General features: G+C 36.6%; 1 pseudogene; it reads right to left on the bottom strand.

The window, feature by feature from the left end:
* Positions 1 to 3,481: 3,481 nt before the first annotated feature.
* On the bottom strand, positions 3,482 to 22,700 carry LOC149789449 (uncharacterized; annotated as a pseudogene).
* Between the last annotated feature and the right edge of the window lie 2,754 nt (positions 22,701 to 25,454).

The following is a 25,454-nucleotide window of genomic DNA, read 5'->3' as shown; positions in this document are numbered from 1 at the left end:
TCACAGCTCATACTGATTCAGAATTCAGAATATATCACTGCCATAGAGCTGTTTCGACCCCAGAATAATCTAATCCTTACTCTCAGGGCCGGCCAGATTAGAGGAAGTGAGTTTTTCGATTGCGGTAATGCGTTAGACTAATGGTGTGCCAGAAACCATTGTGTCTAACCCTGCTTACTCCATCGTCGCTAAGCATTATATTATGCGGTACTAACCGGTTTTATCCTGTTACATTTGAATAATATGGGTACATCGTTATCAGGCCCTCACCCTATTGGAAGTTTCACATGGAATAGCTATTTGGATTTCCTATGCGTAATTTAACAGAGGGTGTAGAGTATGAAATCAGTACACATATATTGTGGAATCTAGTCAGTGCCATGATCTTTTATGTCGCCATATTTGACAATTTTGTTTGTGTGGTTCATAACTAGTACTCTTCCTGTTATCTTCTCAACAATATAAATGCAGAACAGAAACACTACATAAGACCTGTGTGTTTAAGAAATTGCGGGTTTTATTTTAGAGTACTGTTTGTATTAGACTTGACTACTCGAATTCCATCACGTCTGAACAACATAATTTATAAAATACTGATGTAAAATACGTTTATTTAATGTTTGCACATTCATTTCCTTTTCACTCAGGAAGAATGTTACTAATTATCATACGTTTCCAGAAAAGCAGAGTGATCGATGTTTTTTTTTTATTTAAAATAAACTGGCAGTTTATTTGCAGTAAGGGCTGTTTCATCCGGATTAATCAATTCCAGTTTTCCTGTCCATTTCAGCGTCACTCACCCTCAGCTATTACGTAATTGTTTTGAAGTTTCTTGTGTACACTATCGTCATAAAAAGCGCATATTTCCATAAATGTAATGCGAACAATAGTATTGAATAATTCTATAACGCAATATTTAACACAGTAGTAATACACTAGCTTTGAATCTTTCTGGTAAAGAGTCTGGTCACAGTTTCATCATGGACCACCTATTATAAACTGGTAGGTGTATCCACGTTTTTGGGATTCATTCAACTAAAGACATGAACATAACATAAATACATATGTTGTTTACAAACTTTAACTAATCTAAATATTTAAATTAACGTAAAAATTGCATCATGTTCCTCAGGAACAATAACAAAACTGTTTCGTTTATCCGTTAATCATTATAGAATTTTCAGTCTCAACTATACGAACTCTGTTGAAAGACTATTATCAAATTTGACGATGAAATCATAATAAGACGCAAATATGATGGAATAATCCCATGGTTCTTAGGTAGAACTCCTTTGTAATAATAAACTCACTTTCTTCAGTCGTTCAGCTTCGGTGAAAAGTTGTTTTCCCAGTTTGTGGACATTCTTCGGGGTATGTTTGATTGTAAAATTTGCAACATTTGAAATTTTGAATCAGATTATATTTCTCCTTGTTCAGTATTAAATACAAGTAACGTGGGACAAACAAAAAGTTTTTAAAAATCTTAGTAATTGGTTTTGGAAGTAATCAGGTACACCTGAAAGCACAAGCTACGTTTATTTTATGTACTCTTGAAGATGAGCTTTGTTTTCTAGTTGAACCAATGCAGTACACTATACTGTTTGACAACGATTTAACGGTGAGAAAAACAGTTACGAGAAATGCATAAATTCTACTGTTTGCATCCGGGGAGTGTTCAGACCGTTTACTCGTTGAGTTTACACGTGGGCCACATCATCATATACAAAGTCTCATAACGTATGATCTTATTCGATTTAGTTCAAAAACAGGCGTGAAAGTTTGAAAAATAGGTAAGGATTTAATTGTCAACACTGCTGAAAAGTTGTGCAATGTACCCTTCCTGAAATATTGATCTACCCACTTAAATTCAGGGGTTTCATAGTCAACACACGTGTACGATGCACCTTTACTAAATACTTTAGGTTAGTTATGAAATTATTCTGAAATATATACAAGGTTATTGCATTGCAAAAGTTGCATTAAACATTTTCGACAAGTAACTGTTTCACCTCAAATGAACCGTATCCAGTATACATCTGACAAAAACTCATTTGTACTAATTGACGTATCCATATTAGTGTCGACAACAAAACATACGAATTATGTAATAGCACTTCATATTAACTAACGAAGTGGATGTAATCGGTGTAGATTAAAAATCTATTCAGACATAACTTGATATTACAAAGAACCTTACGATGTAAATAAAATTAATGTAAAACAAAATATAGGATAATTCAGAATACAGAACTGATGGCATGCAGCCACTGTTATGCCAATATTTACCTAACCAGCACTGAATTGTTGCAATAATAATTTTTACTTCTAGATGTAGCAAAAATAGTAAAGGAAGAAAAGAAAGCACAATACAAAAACGCATGCAAAGTATAATACATACTCAATTTCTACAGGACTAGCTACAATTTCACTTTCATTTTTGGTTTAAGACATTTCAAGGGTGTCTTTTTGTTTTATTTTTCTTTTGAGATTAAAAAATAACATTCAAAACCGGACGTCTTACGGCAAGGCAGCAAATAACATCGTTTCAAATTTATAAACGGACCAAATCTTGTTAATGAATCTTTGAGTTTAATTGGCTAGGAATTTAATTACGGTGGCATTTTCTAACCTTTTTTATAGAAAGCATTTATTTTATATTCCTTACGATTATATTTACACATTTATTAGTTTTCGTGGGAAGCCTAATTCTTCATATTTGGACATAGAAGTCAATATTCAAGTATGTTTCGAAACTACAGTTTTTTTTGGCAATGTATATTTTATGTTAAAATACCTATTGTATCTACATTTTTTCATTGTGGGTTTAATACCATTTTTCAGCAGAAGATTTTTGTTGTTGTTGTGTGTGTTGAACGTCATTTTTCAGCGCATGATAGGCTAAACATAGCGTTAAGTATATCTGGCTGAAGAAGAATCCTGGAAAACCCCGGGAAGAACCTCCGATCCATGGGAAGCTACTTGCAAGCATTTTCACACAGCCATGTTGGTAGAGCCAGAGACTCGTACTATAGAGGACCGATGTGATATGTGAGTGATTTGTAAAGGAAAACGTCTTCGACCACTCGGCCACCTGTGGCCTCTTTTACATACAACTAAAACTTACTGTTAACAATTTTTTGTGGTTTTTTTTGAATATTTATGACTCGTCACCTCAAACTGGAAAAAGAATGGCATTGTCTTGCATTATAAAACGTTCGTGTGCTATACTACTTTAAAGCACCGCGTCTTGTATTTGGTTATAAACATATTAATTGGCATCCAATGTTGGTTCTAAAACATTTCGTAGTATACAAATATTATTCACAAGTAGCAAAAACCTTCTTTATTTACAACTAAGTATAGACAAAGAATAAATGCCAATTTAAACAACAGTATCTTATTGTAAATAATTCCTTATATATATATATATATATATATATATATATATATATATATATATATATATATATATATATATATATTCTTTGTTAGTAAGCAAAGCACAATAAATAGCGTAAAGCATATGTATACTGCCCACGGGATGGCACAAATGACAAGTTATGTTACTAAACAATGATAACGTATGAAAACTGCCTTCAAGGATGTGAAAAATGGTCAGCTTCTGTCTTTGCATAATACACCTTTAATGCATATTAAAACGATTGAAAAGAGCAAAACACAGTTACAACACATTACATGTATATATTACTTCTTAGATTTGTGATAGTTATGATCGTACCCACAAGAAAAGGCCCTTTATGATGTAATCTATGATTCACAGTATAGAAGTAAATAAATGACGTCATGTGATCTAGCAAATAGAGAGAAATTGACAGGCGAGCTTTAGTTTTTGCGGTGGTGTGGTGGAGGGGTGAAATTGTGAAGAAATTCGAAATATAATGAATGACTCCATGGCACGTGTACAAAATCAGACTGTCATTTTCGTGACAAAATTTACCTAGATACTGGATACTGGTCTTACATGTCTTTCTATACCACATTGTATCTCTCAAGTCACCAAGTTTAACCATACTTACACAGCTATAAGTATATGGGCGAATTTATCTCTCAATATAGGTACTAGTGGAGGCAATATTATTGCAATCGTTCTTTGCCGCTATTAATTATCACCGATGTTCACAACTGCTGCTTGCATAGTTACATTGTTAATTGCCCAAGGAGAGTTAACCCATTATTGGGCTCCAGGTGAAGAAAATAAGTACGAACTGGGCACATTTAAATTTCATCTGGAAAATCTAATTCCTTTAACTATTGTCAAAAATAACTGATATGGATTTTACACGAGACAATATATAGCATACATTCAGAAGAATACTATCAATTACTCAATCAACCCAGGCTAATAAATAAAAAAGTATATAAAATAAATAAATAAAATAAGTAAATAAATAAAAAAATACAAATTTACGTCAAGCCCAATAATGCACGTACAATAAAAATAAACGTTTCCAAGGATTTCAAGATGTATTGCAGTATGTTGTACAATAGATGAAAAATGTAAACCGCAGTTGAATTAGAATCTAATTATCTATGTCGCTCAAAATAAGTTGTATTATATTATTAATTTCTGTTTCGTGTGCAGATGAAGTTTATTAATTATATATGTATCAAAATAACATGAATATATTTTGTTTAAACTTTAAAACGTAGAGAATGACAACTTTTGAAAAATTTCAGACTCCGAATAAAACTAATTAGATGAATACTAGATTGATAAGAATGTGTCCATAAGGAACGCTTAAGAATGAACAATCGGGTGACTGTTCGAAGTAAGATTATAATGTAAGCTAGTCTGAAGCTACCTAATACAAAACAATTTTTTATTTTAATTGGTTTTTTATTCTTCAAAGGAAGCATAGTTTAAATAAAAGTTGTATCTTTTTTTATAGGCACTTGACTGCATCGCCCCCCACAATCCTTTCACAAATGTAAGAAATTTTGCATAATGTATAGTTTTCATTATAAAATATTTGAGTAAGAATTGCAGTAGTTAAGAAAATTAAATATTTGATTTGTCTTGAAATTGAAAATTTGCAAATATGTAGCAACACGGATATATCTATATTGATGGTTGCGGTGTATGTACTAAATTTTATTCTATACCAACAAGCATTGTCGTGTTTTATATGCTTAGCTTACTCTTCCGAAATGAAAACCTGGAACCGAGCACAAAACGTCATGCAAAAACATGTGAACATCGAAGTAGTAAATATTGATAAATGTATGATTATAGGAAATTTTTAAAAATATTGTTATTAGTCCAACTACTTTGATGTACATGCCCATCTACCAAGAAAAGATATTCCTATCATGACAGAAAATTCTGATAGATGCAGAAGGTTTAAGACGATTTAATCTGAAATATATTTACAGTTCTGCCAAAATAAATACTGAAAAACCCACATCTGAGAAATAATAAACAGATTGCTTGATATAGTTTATATTTACTGTACATCAGATAAATTTGAAAAGATCTTTAGAGTTTTAAGCTCCTCAGGCTTTACTTTTGGTATTGGGAAGATTAATGTTCTTTTTTCTTGTTTTGTCATTGTAGGAATGTCTAATGTTAATAGGTCTTCATTCGTTTCCATTTCACGATAACCACCTATTTGAGTTAAAATGTTCAGGTATGTAAAATTGCTCTGTGAGCTGTGATCAATTATTGAAGAGAAAATTTCAACATGAAGAGAAAAACGATCAAACGTTTGAAGCCTTGGTCTAATGGATAAAAGGTGACTGAAAAGCCAGTCAGACATGAATTTTGATTCTTTATAACATATTATTTCATTCTTAAAAATATCAGAAAATGCGAGCTTATTCAACGGAACAAAATGTTTTTTATATGTCTTATAAGCTAAGTTAGTAATGATTTGTAACTTTCTAACATATGTGAAGTCGCTGACATCTCGTTTTAGCTTTTGCAATCGACTAAAGAAATTCAATAATTGCACGAATAGCTGTGAATAGGCTTCTTGAAGGGATTTCAGATAAAGAGTACTGAATGGCAACAATTTGGAACACTGCAAACGTTTTAAATACCTTGACGCCTTGAAAAGTGCATAAAAATTATATGAAAAATCATTTGCCTATAGTACCGCAGCATCACCTTAAGGCAATATATGTTTTCATACTTTATTTTACCTATATCGTGAAATAAAATCACTGCTAAAAACATTTCAGTTCGAAGATTGGGAAAATGTAGTGAGACTTTCTGCATTTCGAAATATTGTATAGTTTCATGTTGGTGAAAAACGTGTGCTAAGTACAAAGGAGATATTAGGTGAATATTTCTGCACAGCAACGCATGCTTACCCCAGTTGTTGCTGATGTAATCCAAACTTTTTTTTAATCCATTAGCAGCAGCTAGATGAACTATTGATAGTGTGGCAGATGAAGTATTACAAATATAATTGTGTGTCAGATGACCACCCTCTTTGAATTTTCTAAGAAGCAGAAACAATGTCGAGTCATAATTAGTTTTCATATCTATATTTTGCGTAGCATAATTCCACTGTTTCGATCCATGAGACATCTGAAGATAGTAATGCAAGACTGGTTTATAAAAGGAAAATGTAGCCATAGCTCCAAGCATGATGTAATCTAAAATGTGTTTTTTATTGTCGGTGACTATGAGTCCTTGGTCAGTGAAGTATTTAACAAGCTCATAATTTCCCCCTTCAACGGCCCTGTGAAATATATTATATCCTGCAGCATCATAACATTCATCCAAATACGCTGGTGTTAGACCTTTTAATAATTCCTGCATTTTCACTGAATCAACAAACCAGAATGAATTGTTTTTATTCAATGAAATTTGATGAAGAGGCGACTTTTCAAGCGGCAATCCACACTTAATAATCTCCGAAGAATTAGAAAAGAATATTTCCGCCATGAATGGATTGCTAATATCGACATGAAAGTATGTAAAGGGGAGTAACCTCTGTAGTAGAGAACGTGGTGTGCTTTCATATACAATAAGAACGTGCGTATCATATGAACATTAGATTTTTTTATTGCATCGTGCACATACTTTCCAAAGAATTTATAGTATTCGGTGTGCTCACTAATAATGCGTACAAAATATAAAATTGTTTGTTCAATTGGTGATAAATTAGTCAAATAATAAATCTCGCTAACGTTACGAACTGGATTCAGTAACAATTCATCAATCAAACTGCTATGCGGTTTTTTAATCAGACAATTATCATTAGATAGATTATAAAATGCTTCTTCTAATGGAGTCCTTTTCAAATTGTTATTTTGCATGATTAAGCGCATAAATTTATCTTTATAGTTTATGTACACGCTAATCATTGATAAAAAGTATCCATTGCCAATCATAGAATGAAGAATGTTAGTATTATTGTTATCCACATGGGTAATATCTTCTGCTGAAAAGAGGCGTTCCATCAATACTGCATTATCCATATCCCGTTGGATACCATCGACTGAAACACTAGGCAACGGGGAAATATACATATATTGTAAAATGCTACGGTTCACAGCGTCGTACAGTTGAGGCAGAGGTCCAGCATTTTTGTCATGCAGCCAGAGTAAATTGATTGGGCGACATAAAGCCGCGAGATGAAACGCAGTTGATCCATTAGGTGTGCGAGAAAACAAATCCACATGCAAAACGTTAGAAAGGGTCTTAATCATTTCTATACCAGAGTGACATGCAACCTGATGAATTGGCCGGTTCCCTTCGTTGTCTTTTTTCTTCCCAATTCAAAGCATGGAAAAGAGAATTACGTGCTAGATTATCCAACCCATATCTTGATATGAGATGCATCACAGTTAAACCATTTGGACATTTCCCCTCCGAAAGCTTCTGAATCTCTAATCTACTTAATTGCATAATTTCATCATCTGTAAAGCCTCTTTCCAGGCATTTTTCGGATAAGTTTACCGAAGGATATAGAATGCTTGTAGCTTCTGTTCTGTTATATATTATGGATGAAAGAAAAGGAGTCCTTCCTGCTCCATCTCGACATGATATTGCATTTTGTTCATGAGCTGTAAGCAGTTTCACGATATCAGTGAAACCCAATCTTGATGCTGCATGAAGTGCTGTTTCGCATGATATTGTCCACCAGTCATCAAATGGCTTCCTTTTGGGCGCGAACGTTATTATACCAAAATAATCTTTCGGAAAATCAACTGTTAAATTTTCGGCATGTAGTCTGTTCTCATTCACACTCACCCAGTACATGCTGACGTTGCAGGGAACGCATTTACTTTGCTAGCTATTTTGTGAAGCAATGAAGTTGAATGGGACTTGTTGCTAAATAGTTTAGGTGGCAAAGATTTAAAGTATACGATCAGATCGTCTGATTTTGATTCAGACACATGGACTGCAAGGACTATAATATGCGTGCTGCTGTTATTGTTCTCTTCCTTTACAATACTGAACAAGTACCTCGCTATGAGATAATGTCCTTTCTCTTTGTCGATAAAAAATAATGTCCCTGTTTTCCTGATATCTGTCAGCCAATGATATATTGATATATTGAAATGTGCGTAAAAAACACATTCATCTGCCGTAGTTGTCACAAAATGCATTAGGGAATGCATTTCTACGTCATACATATATCTGCTAAGACTTTTGTACTCAAACTTTATTATTTTGAAAATGTTTTCCTTTTTCATTGGTGATTTTGATGCACTTAGTATTTCCAAGACCTTTTCGGCCCACTGAAAACGATCTTGCGTTGTACCATAAATACGCTCAAAATTAAGCTATATATCTTATCCAACGAATTAGGTATATTTTCCTTGCTCAAAATATCCTTCAATTTCAAGTATCTCATAGCATGGTGAACATACAAAAAGTTTCCAGCGCTCATGATAACTAGTTTATTAATAACATCCATCTTTTCATCGAATATCCATGCTTCGAATAATTTTTGGACATTTGTCTGATCTTCCTCCAAATACTTATCTATGAAATCGTAAATGTCTTTCACATTTCGGGAATCGTTTGCTCTTGCCTGAATGACAAGGAAATCTCCTATTTTGCTTACAATACTTGGGATATTTTTGGTTGTACAAATAAATTTAATCCAAGCAGGAAATCTGGAAGCCGTTCGCTCTAAAACACTAAGTATTTCATTTCTAGTACTTTCTGTGTCTTCACATTCATCTAAACCATCAACCAGTATAATCATTCTCTGTTTTGTAGCAATGTTCGACTCTATCTTTGATAATGGATAAACTATGCTCTGGTCCATGCATCCAACCGGATCGTAATTACATTTTGTTGAATTCAAGTAGCTGAGAACTCCATACTCAGTTTCGAGTGCTGAGCCAAACTGGGGTATTGAATTCGCAATCATTCCCGCAAGCCTTCTAATAAAAAGATCTGCTCTTTTTGTATTAAATGCATCAAATCTGCAGATATAATACGCAAGAAGCTTAGCTCTCCGTGAGGCTCCAGGTTAATTAGAATCAGCACACACTATGTGAGAAACCAAAGCAGACTTTCCGAACCCCATATCTGCAACGAGCAATACACCAGTATGATAGAAGTCTTCTTTCAAAATTGCTACATAAATGTTCTGTAAAAGCCATTGTCTTCCAACAAGTTTCTTGTGCTCATGTATATAATGAGACATGCATAGTTCTGGTCGAATAGGATGAGAAAACTCTTCCGACAAACAACCTAAAACACACACACACACACACACACACATGTATATATATATATATATATATATATATATATATATATATATATATATATATATATATATATATATGGCGAGACAAAAGAAGTGAAATATTGGTAACATTTTAATGAAGAGAGATTTTTTTTATTTATACATATGTAGTAGTTTTGATCCTATGGGTATATATAATATACGGTAAGTTCAATGAAGTATAACACACATTGCATAAGTGCTCAAACAAATGGAATGCAATACTAAATCATTACCTAAGCTCCTATTGGAAATGCAGTATTCGAAACATTTTTGTTTATCAAACGTACAGCGAATGTTATTGATTCTGCTTATACAGAATCGAAACAATTTCTGTTTTTGTTTACATGAGCCTCTCATGCACATATTTCAGATGTATGTATACACAATAATTGCCATATAATGCTTGAAAGATTTCAATATTGAATACCTTTGAGAAAGCTAGCGAATCATTTCGGCCTAATAAAGTCTCAAGTTTATCTTTTCTTTTTTTCAATTATAAAAGGAAGATGCAACGAAGACTAACTGAACTATTGTGTCCGGTGCGGAAATAGATTCACCACCAACTACTATTAAGCATCTGACAAACAGTTGAGAAAATGGATGAACATTACGGAGGAAACAGAAACGGTCATCATAAATTAAAAAAGTTATTAAAACAACGCGTGAAACTTAACAGATAATAATAATCATGTAACTCGTTTTGTGATCTGGTTTGTCCTGGTACAAGTGCCACGGTTTCAGACAATAAGGAAAGAATGTATATTTAAGACAGCCTCTAGTTCAATGAATGATGCTTTTTCCCCGTAACTTTCAATAATTGAAATCATCTAACTAAATCTTTGAAAAAGTAGAAAATTATTAAGTATTAATATATAACACATAGACATAGATCGATGAACATCAATCTATCACACAAACAACTATACAGCAGACTAAAAATAATTTAGGCAAAAAGGCAAAACTTTTCGAGGCATATGAGTGGTCCTTATAAAGGGCCTTTGGGATTCTTCTATTTTCATACAAACCCAACATATACTATCCACACAAACGTACGCGAACGCTATAAACACAATATATACTATTGACACAAACGTACGCAAACTCTTACAAAATCCAAATGTACTATCCACACAAACGTACGAGAACGCATGCAAACAAAATATCTAATATCCACACAAACGTACGTGAACGCATGCAAACCCCAAATATACCATCCACACACGGGAAGAGAAAAGAAAGCAAGCCCAAAATATATTATACACACAGACGGAAGAGGGAAGAAAAAACCCCAAATATACTATCCATACAAACGTACGCGAACGCATACAAACACAATATCTAATATCCACACAAACGTACGCGAACGCATAAAAAGCCCAAATATACTATCCACACACGGGAAGAGGAAAGAAAACAAACCCAAAATATATTATCCACACAGACGGAAGAGGGAGAAAAAAACGAATATACTATCCACACAAACGTAAGCGAACGCATAAAAACACAATATCTACTATCCACACAAATGTTCGCGAACGCATAAAAACCCCAAATATACTAACCACACAGAGGGAAGAGGACCCCACAATACACTATCCTCAAAAACGGACGGCAACTCATACAAACACACACTCTAATATATCCGCAAACGTACGCGAACGCATCCGAACACTCACACACATACACACACCACAAAGGGAAGAAGAAAAACAAACCCCAAATATACTATCGACACAAACGTACGCGCGGACGCATACAACCCCCAAATATACTATCCACACACGGGAAGGAGAAAATACAAACACAATATCTACTATCCTCACAAACGTACGTGAACGGATAAACACACACACACACACACCACAGAGGGAAGAAGAAAAAAACACAGAGGAAAGAAAACAAACCCCAATTATACTATCTACAAAAACGTACGCGAACGGATACAGACCCCAAATTTACAATCCAAACACGGGAAGAAAAAAAAACAAATATACTATCCACACAAACGTACGTGGACACATACAAACACAAGATCTACTAGCCACACAAACGTACGCGAACGCATACAGACCCCAAAATCTACTATCCACACAAACGTACACGAAAGCATACAAACACACAAACACACACACACACACACACACACACACACACACAAACAGAGGGAAGAAGAAAAAACAAACACAGAATATATTATGCACACAGAGGGAAGAGGGAAAAACCCAAAATATACTATCCACACAGAAGGAAGAGAAAAAGAAGAAAAAAACCCTAAATATGCTATCCACACAAACGTACCCGAACGCATAAAAAACTCCAAATATACTATTCACACAAACGTACGAAACACATACAAACACAATATCTACCATCCACACAAACGTACGCGATCGCAAACACACAAATACAAACACACACACCACAAAGGGTAGAAGAAAAAACAAACCCCATATGATATCCACACAGAGGGAATGGGGAAAAAACAAATGTACTATGCACACAAACGTACGCGAACGCATACAAACACAATATCTACTATCCACACAAACGTACGCAAAAGCATATAAACCCCAAATATACTATCCAAAAACGGGAAGAGAAAAAAAAACATTGCCTACTATCCACACAGAGGGAAGAGAAAATAAATCAATTCCCAAATATATCATCCACACAAACGTACGCGAACACAGACAAACATAATATCTGCTATCCACACAAACGTACGCGAACACATACAAACACACACACACACACACACACACACCACAGAGGGAAGAAGAAAAAACAAACCCCAAATATACCATACACACAGAGGGAATAGCAAAAAAATGTACTATCCATACAAACGTACCAAGGGCATACAAACCCCAAATATATTATCCTCACAAACGTACGCGAATGCATACAATACACACTCTACCATCCACACAAACGTACGCGAACGCATACAAACCACAAATATACTATCCACACAACGTACGCGAACGCACACAAACGCACACTCTAATATCCACACAGAAGGAAAGGGGAAAAACCCAATACCTACTATAAAATACCGCGATATTTACTATCATAAATCCCAATATCTACTATCCTTACAAACCTACACGAACTCATACAAACACATATTCTACTATCCACAAAGAAGGGAAGGGAAAAACACTACACAAACGTACGCGAACGCATGCAAATACATAAATACACACAAACACACACACACACACACACATATATACCAGGAAAGCGGTGAGTGTTTATAGTCACACTACTCCACACTCATACCAATTGGCAATTTAAATAGTCTCTTTTCTAGAATATTTGGGTAGCCCTGAAAAGGGCTGTTTTTGTGGACGGGGAATGATGGCAATCTTTTACCGTCTAAGATTTCGTCCCCGTCTGTCGGCAGGTGTTCCCACAGGATAGGGTCTGCTTCTTCGGAAAGAGAAGGAGAACTTTTTCCTGTCCACACGGCAGTTGCCAAAACCTCTGTCTGGTTCGTGCTGTTGATGCTGCCACGTTCTCTGCTTCTGAAATCTGTCCATTCTTCTTTCTTCTTCTTAATTTCCTCTCTGAAGACCTCTTCTATCAACTCTTAGGCCACTTTCAGCATCCTGACATTCTCTATCTCTTCAGGTGTGGGTAACAGACTTTGCCTGACACGATGCAAATGCACGTAGGCTTCGTTTAGTTTAGCTAAATTATGAGGCATCTTCATAGGTGAACGAGTCAACAATGGATGGTCAGACTGACTGACTGACTGATTAGATTAACCTCGTTTTCGCCCGTCAGGGTATGCACGACGAGTTAATGTCAGCAATTTCTTTCAAAAACATCTAAGTCTCAACCGGTTCTTCTTTTCTTGGTCTTTCTAGATCTAGTGGTGTGATGTTCTCTGTAAGGGTGTCTTCGTCGTCTCTTTCGGCCTTGTATTTGCTGTGGCGTCAGGGAAGCAGGAATGCCTGACTCGGCAACATCCATGGCATTTATAGGAGTTTCTCGTCGGCCCAAAATGTCTTTGCCCGTTTGAAGAAAGACATTTTTGTCTGCTCTCAATAAAGCTTCTTTGGGGTTTTGATTGTCGATGATGACATTTTGGAGAAATTCTTTGCCGTGCGTCAAAAAGGCATCTCTCCAAGCGTGCAATCCACTTGTCACCATCGGTTTCAAAACCGGGGCTACGGAAAGAAAGGCCGATTTCAGCATATCTAGTAAACCATGTCCTCGCTGTCGAGCGACTCCTCGGTACACTTTATACATGACTTACAACTCGTTAGAGAATCGTTTTCACAAATGGAATTACACCGTGACTTTTCCTTTGGATAATGAAATATTTTGTCCCAGATCTCCTTTTATAGCAATGTAGACAGTGTCAAAATAGGACTTACTGACGGGTAAATAGTGAGGATGTACAATTCGCGGTGAACGTGATAGGTATTTCCATCTTCCTGGTCATTGGTCGTGGTAGAATCCACTTCACAAAGAATGACACATAGTAACGGTACGTAGGTGTGTCTCACTACGTTGTACTCCACCACATCGGAATACACAAAGATCAGATTGAGTCCTTAATTCAGTTCTAAAGGGGATCCAAAAAACCCTGTAAAAATCCATATTACTGATGATCTTCGGGCTCAGATTCTCTGCTACCATCTGTGGATGTCCACCAAATATTTCAAACAAACTACCACTAAACCTGATGGACAACGTTTCGGTATCCTGAAATTTCATCAGTAGGCGACGAGCCACTTTATGGTACTCAATCTTAACACTTATTTGACTATGTTCATGGCTTTGCTAAACGCTGCCACGAACCTCTCAGAAATTGTGTACACCAAATGTTCACCGCTAAAATAATAGCCTGACAAAATTTTCATTGTGTTGATTCTGAATGATGAATTGCCTGCTGACCTTGTATAGCCTGAAAACCCGATTTTATTCATTTCTTCTTGCAATTGGACGTTCAGGATTTCGACCTGGAAAGTATTTTAATTTTCAATGATGTTTTTGATTTGTGTAGGGTAAATCATTTCCACCAAAGCCACTTCCCAATGGGCTTCCTGATCTAATTGCATGGCCTGAGGTAATTTGGCCGTGTAACAACACAAGGTATTGTTGCGAAACACCTCCATGGAACTGTCACTGGGTAACGTGAAGTAAAATTGGTTGTTGTTCATAATTCCAGAGTTCTGCTCTGTCTAAGTGGTCACTCGAACTCAGAGGAGTGTCTAAAAGAAAATTGCTGTTGTGGTTATTGTTGGAGTGGTGACTTACATTGGACACAAGACTCCCGTTGTTCCTGTTTGATGAGTATTTCAGGGAAGGATTGGGGAGAAGGTAACTGATGTAATTGCTCAGTAAAATGACTTCTTTAACACGTCGTTTCCCCACTTTACGGGTTCTTCGTTCGAGAATGCTTTCGATGTCATACACTTTGTCTTCCCTTTTTCGTTACGCGTTGTAACTCAAGCAAGTAAAACGTTCCTTTTAAAACTTCCCTGTTCATGTCCTCGAATTTATAGAGGTCAGGATGACGGCCACGCACTCATCCAGTGACATGTAACAATTCGGTGGTCCAGTTGGGTAAGTAACCTTTGTCGAACACTACACCTTTCTTGGGGACAGTTCGTTGTCGGGATTCACTTCTTGGGGGACACATCCGATGCTTCGATGATAAGATTGGTTGTACGCTAATACTAGGTGCGGTAAGACGTCGATGTACTTGAGAGTGTGTTAATGCGTAAAACCTTTCCACATGCGTTCTTTCAAGTACGTTGAAAACGTTCCACGATGCTGGCTTTAGTTTTGGGATTCTCGGTGGTGAAAAAATGAATGTCTCGTCTTTTTAATTCTTTTTGGAAAGTTTGTTCAGAAATTCTGTGCCTTTGCCGGTTTGCTATCGAACAGGATGACGACCACTTTGATTCAACACCAGTTTAAGGGCTCGCACTAACTGCTAGATTTGGAAGTCAATGGCACGACCCATGCAAATTTGGAAAGACGTCGATAACACAAAACAAATATTTGTAGCCGTGATTGTAGGTGGCCAAATGGGAGACATCGGCTAAATCGGCTTGCCAGTGATGATTGATGCCCTCCACTCAGGTGAGACTTCAGGAAAAGTTTCGTCGAGTGGGTTTGTGTAAAGTGTACGTTGTTTCTTGTTGTAACCATCGTTGCACTTGAGGTAAACGGAGACTTTTCAGAAGAGTTTTGGCAGCACGATACAATTTCTGAAATCCTCTGTAACCCGAAAGATGGGCTGTATCGTAGCAAATGCTGGCTAACACTTTCTCCATTTTGTAATAAGGCACCCACTCTTCGCTGATGCTATTTTGGATGGGCGAAATGGAGGTTTGGAAACGGCTCTACGTTTCCGATGTGCAACGGGAGTAAAAGTCGAGAGTAGTGGTGGCAGTGGTGGAGGTGGTAGTGGGATGGATTTGGTCTTACTTTCTTTTTCCCTTCTGGTTTCTCTTCTTTCTTTTTCACTTCTGTCGAAGGAAGAGTAGACATCATCCTTTAAACCCAAGATTTAAGTTTTTCTCGTTGGCGAGTGGGGTAAGGGGTCAACAGTTGACCGTACCTTTGCGATTTATCTGTTTCGGACAAATCGTTGCGATCTATTAACGACTGCAATTCGTGTTGTAACTGGGACATCTCGGTCATACTAGGATTGGGAGGCAAATGCGGGGTCAGTTCGTATTGCAAACGATGGTATTCCATCCATTATTTGTAAGGCACTAGATCCAGTTTTCGTCCTTACATCGGATGTCAATGGTCACGTCTGAGATCTTTGGACTCCAGAGGTCCCTTTCATCTTCTTGGTCCTTTTTTTTTATCTTGCTCCCATGATCCCTCCCAGCATTGTTCCCAATATTCCTTTCAGCAAGGGTCCTAACAACATGGGTAAAATTCCTCCATCTTCTTCTTCTAACGGATGGATATTTTCTTTTGGACCTTTTGGCGAAGAACGTGTCGATGCTTGGCTAAGCATTCTTTCTGATGTGGAGACTAAGCTATCGTGTATTTCAAGACGTTCAGGCAACATTCACACACGGTATAGAAGACGGCTTTGGAGGCTGTTTGAATGAGTTGTTTACGCATGGTTGAAGGAGCTTTGTACAGGACAGAAAACATGTCCCAATTTTTGGCTAAACGAGGAGATGGTCCTTTCGTTTTCTTTCCTTTTCTAGCCAGAGAGTGGTGTGAACTTCTATTAGGGGACATCTTTGGGCGTTCAGGATGACAAAATCGCTTATCTCCAGCCTTTACCGCTGGTCCTTTTTATACTTGAATGCGTCGCCATTGATTGTCGCTACGCTGTATCAACTTGATGACAGGCATCTCATGTCGTGGAGGGGTTCAAAACGGACTAAATCGGGACAATCTTGCTTGGACAAATCCAATAAGCCCTTTAAGATGTCCGACCACTCTTGGACTTTGATTCTAGAAGCAGGTACTTTGTGAGCAGCTGCTACTGCAGATAAAGAGGAGGACGGTGTCACCGCTGGAGGAGAATTTCTTGGAGATTCGGGTTTCCATTGTTTCATCCAATGAGGAAGAACGGGTTTCAAAATTGGGCTTGGCCGGCATCACTAGCAACCGAGAAGTGGAAGAACATGAGGCTACTAGAGACACTGTCACCGTCGCTGTAGGTCGTGGCTTCTAACGGAAAGAAGTTGTTTTCTGGGTCTTTTCTGTGGTTTTTTATCTTCTGTAGGCTTTTCTTTTTCTGTTGCTGTGACACTGCTCTTTTTCTTCTTCTGTGTCCGTTTGGCTTTCATGTGAGTGGATTTTTCTTGAGGAGGACTTTGGGGACATTGAGATCCCATTTTAAGAGGGAAAGAATGATGACACATGCTAGAAAACCGCTACCTCCAGGTCTCAAAATGATTTACTTTTTGGTTTGAGTGTTGATGCGTGGATCGGCCGGTTGCGTCAAGGCTACTTTGTTTCTCTTAAAAAAGCATTTTGGTTTTACGTGAAATGTGAATGATTGCAGCATTTGACGTGTTGTCACCTTAAACCATCGTAAGACTTCTTTGAGACTGAATTATAAGACAGGAGCACGTATGTTTGGACTTTTATCGCGACTGATGCCGTACAAGGCACGAATCAGTTTGACGTGAAGATGAGACTGAAGGTACGTCATGTTGACGCTGCATGAAACAGACCCAAAATGTCAGAGGTTTTAATAGATTTTCTTTTTTTTATTGTTAAGTCGAATAAGAGGATGTGTACACGACAGGCCCTCCGTCTTCGCACCAGTGGTGAAACAAATGGGTACGAAATCGCAAATTATCGGGGGTAGTAGGTTTTAAATCCACGATTAAATAAGCGTACGGGGTTTGAGTGGCCTCGTCATACGCATGAGTCAGCCAAGTCGTTCCTAACTGTTTGGCTAAGACCTGCACTTGCGATTTATCTCTAAGTTTTTTTTACACAAGACCATTGAGACTGACAGTGCGATGGGTTTACTTTGTTGAAACAAATTTTGGGTGATGTAAATGACTTTGGCATTAAGATTATTTCCTTTGCGCGTAAACCAGAGTTTAATTTCTTCTTCGAATTCTCCTAACATGTCGTCGAAGACGACCAGACGGGTTTGACTGGAGTCAGACACGATCCCGTCGTCTTCGCCAGAAATGCCTTCCACAAACACGATACAATCGCCTAGATTTTATCGGAAGAGACTTTACGCCGATTGCCACTCTTTATAACAATACACGATCCGTTTAGGTGGACGATAGATCAAATGATTTTTATGTTCGATCAAACGTTTGACAAATTCGGTTTTGCCTGAATCGCTAAGTCAGGCAATTAACAAGTTAAAGGGATGGCGAAGATAAAAGGCCTCCCAACTTGCACGATCTAAGTGTTCGTCAATGACTTTGAAAGTGGAGGAAGAGGTAACAGAGAGAGCATATGTAGCCATATTGCAGGGTATGTCACTTTTGACACGAAGACAAACACGACAAGAGTTTGTATACCTTTTTCAGGACACGTGTTTAAAATGAAACAACACGAAAGACAAAAATACCTGAAGGACAAATGGTTGAGTGCAGCGATAAAATACACATCAAAACGATCAAAGTGGAAAATAAACAAGTCAGTGTGCAACAAGTTTTTGGTAACAAAGGGTCCTAGGGAGAGTGTGCAATATTCTTACAGCCTCTTAGTGTCCTCCCATAATCAAACTTCGTTTACTTTGGAAAAGAGCATAGTTCAAAAATGGAGAAATAATTTTGAGTTTGCATTTCACTTGTATTTTGATCAACTCTCGGCAAATGCGTTCTCTCAACTACACAGGTAAACCATAAATGTTCTCTTGTAAAGTATCCATCCAGAGATTACTGAGGTCGTCCCACTAAAAGTGGGTAGTGACAATGCGGAGACCATCGACCATGTTCCAGGTAAGCCGAATCTTTCTACCCCTACTCATGAAGTGACACTGTGACTGACGCAACTGACTTTATCCCCTTCACCCAAGTATAAAAATCCGGCTCTGGCTAATTCTTCGGGGCTAGGTCCTCCCAGATATTTAGGCCATTGTTTTTTCTTCTTCCCTCTGTGGTGGGTGTGTGTATATTTGTGTGTTTGTATGCGTTCGCGTACGTTTATGTGGATAGTATATTAGGGATTTGTATGCGTTCTTGGACTTTTGTCTGGATAGTAGAGTGTGAGTTTATATGCGTGCGCGTACGTTTGTGTGGATAGTAGATAGTGATTTATTTATAGTAAATATTGAGGTATTTTTGATAGTAGATATTTTTTTTTACCCTTCACTTCTGTGTGGATGGTAGAGTGTGTTTGTCTGCGTTCGCATACGTTTGTGTGGAAAGTATAATTGTTTAGTTTTCTTCTTCCCGTGTGTGGATACTATATTTGGTGTTTGGTTTTTCTTCTTCCCTCTGTGGCGTGTGTGTATTTTTGTGTTTGTATGTGTTCGCGTTATGTTTGTGTAGATAGTAAATTTGAGCGTTGCTTTTTCTTCTTCCCTCTGTGGTGTGTGTGTATTTGTGTGTTTGAATGCGTTCGTGTACGTTTGTGTGGGCAGCAGAAATTGTGTTTGTATGCGTTCGCGTACATTTGTGTGGATAGTATATTTAGAGTTCGTAAACATTCGCGTACGTTTGTGTGGATATTATATTTTTTTTGTCTTTCCTCTGTGTGGATACTATATTTTGGTATTTTTCCTGTTCCCTCTGTGTGGATAGTATATTTTGGGTTTATTTTTCTTCTTCTGTCTGTGATGTGTATGTGTGTGTATTTGTGTTTGTATGCGATCGTGTACGTTTGTGTGGATAGTAGATTTTGGGGTTTGTATGTGTGCGCGTATGTTTATGTGGATAGTAGACATTGTGTTTGTATGCTTTTGGGCACGTTTGCGTGGATAGTAGATATTGTGTTTGTAAGCGTTCACGTACGTTTGTGTGGATAGTATATTTGGGTTTGTTTTTTTTTCTTCTTCCCGTGTGTAGATAGTACATTTGTGATTTGTATGCGTGTGCGTAAATTGTGTGGATAGTATATATGTATTTGTTGTTTTCTTCTTCCCGTGTGTGGATAGTATATTTTGAGTTTGTTTTTCTTCTTCCCTCTGGGATGTGCTTGTGTGTGTGTGTGTGTATATTTGTGTTTGTATGAGATCGCGTACGTTTGTGTGGATAGCAGATTTTGTGGTTTGTATGCGCGCGCGCGTACGCTTATGTGGATAGCAGATATTGTGTTTGTATGCGTTCGCGTACGTTTGCGTGGATAATAGATATTGTGTTTGTTTTTTTAAATTCCCGTGTGTGGATAGTATATTTGGGGTTTGTATGCGTTCGCGTACATTTGTGTGGATAGTATATTTGGGGTTTGTTTTTTCTTCTTCACTCTGTGCGTGTGTGTTTGTGTGTATGGGTTCGCGAAAGTTTGTGTGTATTGCAAAGTCTGTGTTTGTATGCGTTCGCATACGTTTGTGTGGATAGTATATTTGGTTTTTTCTTCTTCCCTTTGTGTGGATAGTATATTGTTTTTCCCGTGTGTGGATGAATATTAGGGGTTGTATGCGTTCGCGTACGATTGAGTGGATAGTATATTTTTTTCCCTCTTCCCTCTATATGGATAGTATATTTTGGGCTTGTTTTTTCCTATTCCCGTGTGTGGATAGTATATTTGGGGATCGTATGCATTCGCGTACGTTTGTGTGGACAGCAGATTTGAGGTTTGTATGCATTCACGTACGTTTGTTTGGGTAGAAGATGTTGTGTTTGTATGCGTTCGCGTACGTTTGCGTGGATAGTATCTTTGGGGGTTTTATGAAAATACAAGAATCTCAAAGACCATTTTTAAGAAACACTCATGTGCCTCGAAAAGATTTGCTTTCTTGCCTAAAATGTTTTTATATGGCTGTATAGTTGTTGGTATAATAGATTGACGTTAATCAATCTAATTCTATGTGTTATATAGGCCTATGTCTCTACTGTATTTTGTTCTACCTAGGGTAGCTTTTATTTAGGTCAGCCACTTGCATCATTGTTGCCAGTGTTCCGCTCACTTGAGTTCAGCCACTTGCAACACTGTTGCCAGTGTTCCGCAAACTGAGGTCAATTCCATTTGAGTCTAAACAGGCCCATGTTCAATTTCAGTTTGAGGCTATAGTGTTGGGATTCTTTTTCCTAACATAGAAATCTACGTGAGGCTTTAAAACTTGAGGGTATAGTGCCGGGACACCTGTTTGACTGGATTTTCCATTGAGGCCTACGTGCCCCACTACACTACTAACAATTTACCCTTATTAGCCTATGTACTGGAATGAAAGTGTTCGGAAAAATTTTCTACAGGTCCTTTTGCACTGTGTATATTTGTTACTGTATGGCACAGACAACATTTGTGGTAAGATCAGCAAAACACGCTTCTATCATATATATGATCTATCCAAGAGGTATTCCTTAAGAAAATATGTTGCCTAGCATGTTTTAAAATGAAATACCGCTTGTAAATTCCAAAGGTTAAAATGTATCCAGCTTAGATTTCAAACGAACAACCTAATATTGGTGTAAAACTGAAACAATAGTTAGTGAGAAATATGTTGTCTTTTCAGCTATTATCTTATTTAGAAAAGCTAAATACTTTTGACGTTGAACCAATAAACCTCGACCAAATAAAATAGCTAGACAGTAGATGCAGAGAAGGTTTAATAGAAAACTTGCCATTAGTCCAGACAGATCGAGAGATATATAGACATAGATGTGCTTGAATCATCCCGGAAACTTTCAATCTGCTAGAATATTTATACTCACCCAAATCAGATTCTATACCGATTTCTTTCCAAAATAACGTTAGGACAATGAACAGTATAAGCATACTGGACCATTTATATTTTCTATTAGGATTGATGGAATTTGCGATTTCTACTTCCGGTCTCATATCTGGATTTTGGAAATCTTTCACATGTTCTTCTGTCACATTTTCGGTATCTTGACTTAGTGATTCTTTAGTTTGGTTGAGTAATACGGTTTGTTTTTCAATATTCTGAACCCGTGATTCAATATTTCGAATCCAGGATTGTGTTTGTTCAATATTTCGAATCATTGGTAACATATTTGTCGTTATTGCAAATTCTTTGTTGTCCTTGATATCTTGTAATTCTTTTAATAAGGATTGACTATTCACTTACGTGGCAATTTCATCTGCAGATATAAACTCTTCCAACATTTTGAAAATTCTGTCTCTTTCAATATCGGATAATCGCTGTGACTGCCTGTGTGCTATTTTATTTCTAGAATCCTTAATTTTCTTAATCTTTTCTGAAAAAGACTTTGACGTAGGAAATATTTGGCATCTTTCGATGATTCCCACATACATAGGCAGATCATTCACATCGTTTGTCTTCCAGTTTTCGCAGATATTCCATGGACAATAAACTTTTCCAATCTCAAGGTAGTTATCTGGCCATTCCCATGAATGCATTTTATCCCAAAGGATTTTCATTTCTCTATGTGTTAAGATTTTGGTAAGATGTTTTCTCTATTCCTTGCACGTGTCACACCAGCTGTAAATAAATTAAAGCAGGATCTGATTAATTAATAATGTATGTGAATACCAACTAGCACATAGCTATGTTAAGGAGAGTTGGAAGGTCAAGATTTTAAAAAATATTGTTACGAAGAAATGACCTTAAACCAAGCAAACGAAAGGAGCACAACCGAACGAGTTTTGTAAATTGAAACAATACTTTTGTCTCTAGAATACAAAATAAAAATTTTAAAAAGAGAAAAAAAAACTTAACATATTGTGAACTAATCCCAAATAGTTCTAAAAGTTCAATTACAAGTCCAGATGTATAAAGTTCATAATGAGTTCCAGGGTTATTCAGATAAGTTCTAATATGCCAGTGACCTGGAATGTGGCGATGTGCTAGAGTATTTCGATGTATCACAATAACATAATCCAAAATGTTCTGGTCCTAATTCACGATAGTTCCAAATTAACGTTCCAGTCGAGGACTATTATTTGTATATGTACAATACTTTGAACAAATAAACCCATCCAAATGAAAAACGGTAGACAACTATAAGATTGATTCTGATTCAGATGTTAAGGCATGAATGAATAATACTTAGGTAAACTAGACTATATATCCCTCTACTTGACCTAGGTCACAATTACCATTTTCTGAAAATACTCTGTCACTTAAGGGAATTTTCCATTCTAGAACAGTCTGAGATAAGAATCAAGACTGCAGCTTTTAACTCAAATTCAGGTAACCATGTTTACGTTAATATTTAATCCACACTAGTAGAGAAATATTAGCTATGTATAATGTTGTTTACAAAATAAATGTTGCCGGTCAGATACAACATGAACTAAAGTATTAAAGGCAAATGTATATAACACATAATAAAGAAAAGACAACAAATAATGCAAATTAAATATCCATTACACATAAAGAAAAAGAAACATTTATACACTAAAGCTTTATTTTAACTATTAGTCAAGTATGCATGTGTTTAAAAAACATAAGATGAAGTCTTATTGATGACACAAAATATACATGAAGCAATATAATACTTCATGATAGTGCATCTGTAATTAGATTACATTTTCCTCGTGTCTGATGTCTATATTGTATTTCTGCAACATCAAACTCCACTTTAATGATCTCTGATTTTTGTTTTCCATCTTGTCAATGAAAATAAGGAGAATGCAGTTACTCAATACAATAATCGGAGAAGGAGCCGAACTAATATACACCTCAAAATGTTGTAAAGTCATTATCAAAGCCAAACATACCTTCTCGATTGTAGAATAATTTCTCTGGAGCTTATTAATTTTTTTCGAAAAATAACACTGGATGATCAAAAACATTTTGTCTTCATGAATCAATAGCTACCAGCCTCATAATCACATACATTTACAAACATTTTAATTGATTGAGATTTATAGCTGAAAGAACTGGCGCGCTCTTAAGTATGGCATTAACTTGATTTTCTTACGCAACAAATTAGTCAGGGGTTCAGCAGTTATGAAACAATTGGAGCACAATTTCTGGCAATGTTAAGCCATACCCAAAAATATCAGCTGCTTTCGACTCATAGACCCAGGGAATTTAGAGATAGCCTTAATCTTAACATCTGCAGGTTTAACTTGACACTGTCCCACAATATGTCATAGAAATGCAAGACAAGCACGGCAAAACTCACTATTGCATAAATTAATTCTCAAATTTGCATCATTGAGTCTATCAATGAATTTCTGGATGGTTTCCAAGTGTTGTTGTAGATGATGACATCATCGATGTAAGCGTATCAATTACTTAGACCAGATGTAATCATGTCCATTAAACATTGGAAAGTGCAAGGAGAACCTTTCATCCCAAACGAAATCACTTTATATTGATAAAGTCTATCTTGACTTACGAATGCCGAAACTTTCTTTGTCCTTTCCCTGAGTGGAATTTGGCAGAGTCCTTTCAAACTTAGTGACACATTTTGAATTTCAAATTTTGTCAATTCAGTCATCGATTTTTTCCAATGGAAAATAATCACTTTTGATCATCCTGTTCACTTTTCTGAAGGCGGTGCGAATGCAGAAAGTATATGGTTTCGAAACAAGAACTCCACTAACTTTTACTTGGTTTTTTGAAATCATTCTCCGGCAAATACTTATTTTCTCTCTTCAAACATTCCTGTTTGGAAGGGTTCATCCTGCACGGATGCTATTTCACAGGTATGGAATCTACAATTTCATCGTCACGGTATATTTGATTTGTTCGTGTTAGAACATCTGGAAACAAGTGTTCATATTCAAATAATAGCTGTTTAATTCATACTTTCTTGTGGCTGTAGATGTGACGTTTCTGGTCCAATTACTCAATATTCTGAATTCCGAAGATTAGTCACAGGTACAACTAAACTGACTGCGTTATTAACAGGGCTATCTCTATGAACATACTCCTTTAACATTAACACCATGGAGTATTAATGATGTAATTTAAGTCTCTTACTTTCTTTCTAACTTTATAAGGCTGAAGACACATTTCTCATGTATTTCTCTCATAAATTAATTTAATTTTTGGGTTAGTTTTATGTAAGGGACCGTTTCTGTCGACCTTTATTCTGCCAAATGGTTCATCAAATGCGGTATTAGGTTTACAGATGAGCTTTTGGCATCTTCTGACTGGGTTTTCCTACCATTTGACAAGTGTGATAAGATCTACAGCATTTACAAACATCTATTTTAAAT

This window comes from Sinohyriopsis cumingii, chromosome 11 (assembly GCF_028554795.1).
Source record: "Sinohyriopsis cumingii isolate HCF-2022 chromosome 11, ASM2855479v2, whole genome shotgun sequence".
Lineage (NCBI taxonomy): Eukaryota > Metazoa > Mollusca > Bivalvia > Unionida > Unionidae > Sinohyriopsis > Sinohyriopsis cumingii.
Note: the sequence above shows the minus strand (reverse complement) of the source record. Positions and strands in the feature narration are given on the sequence as shown.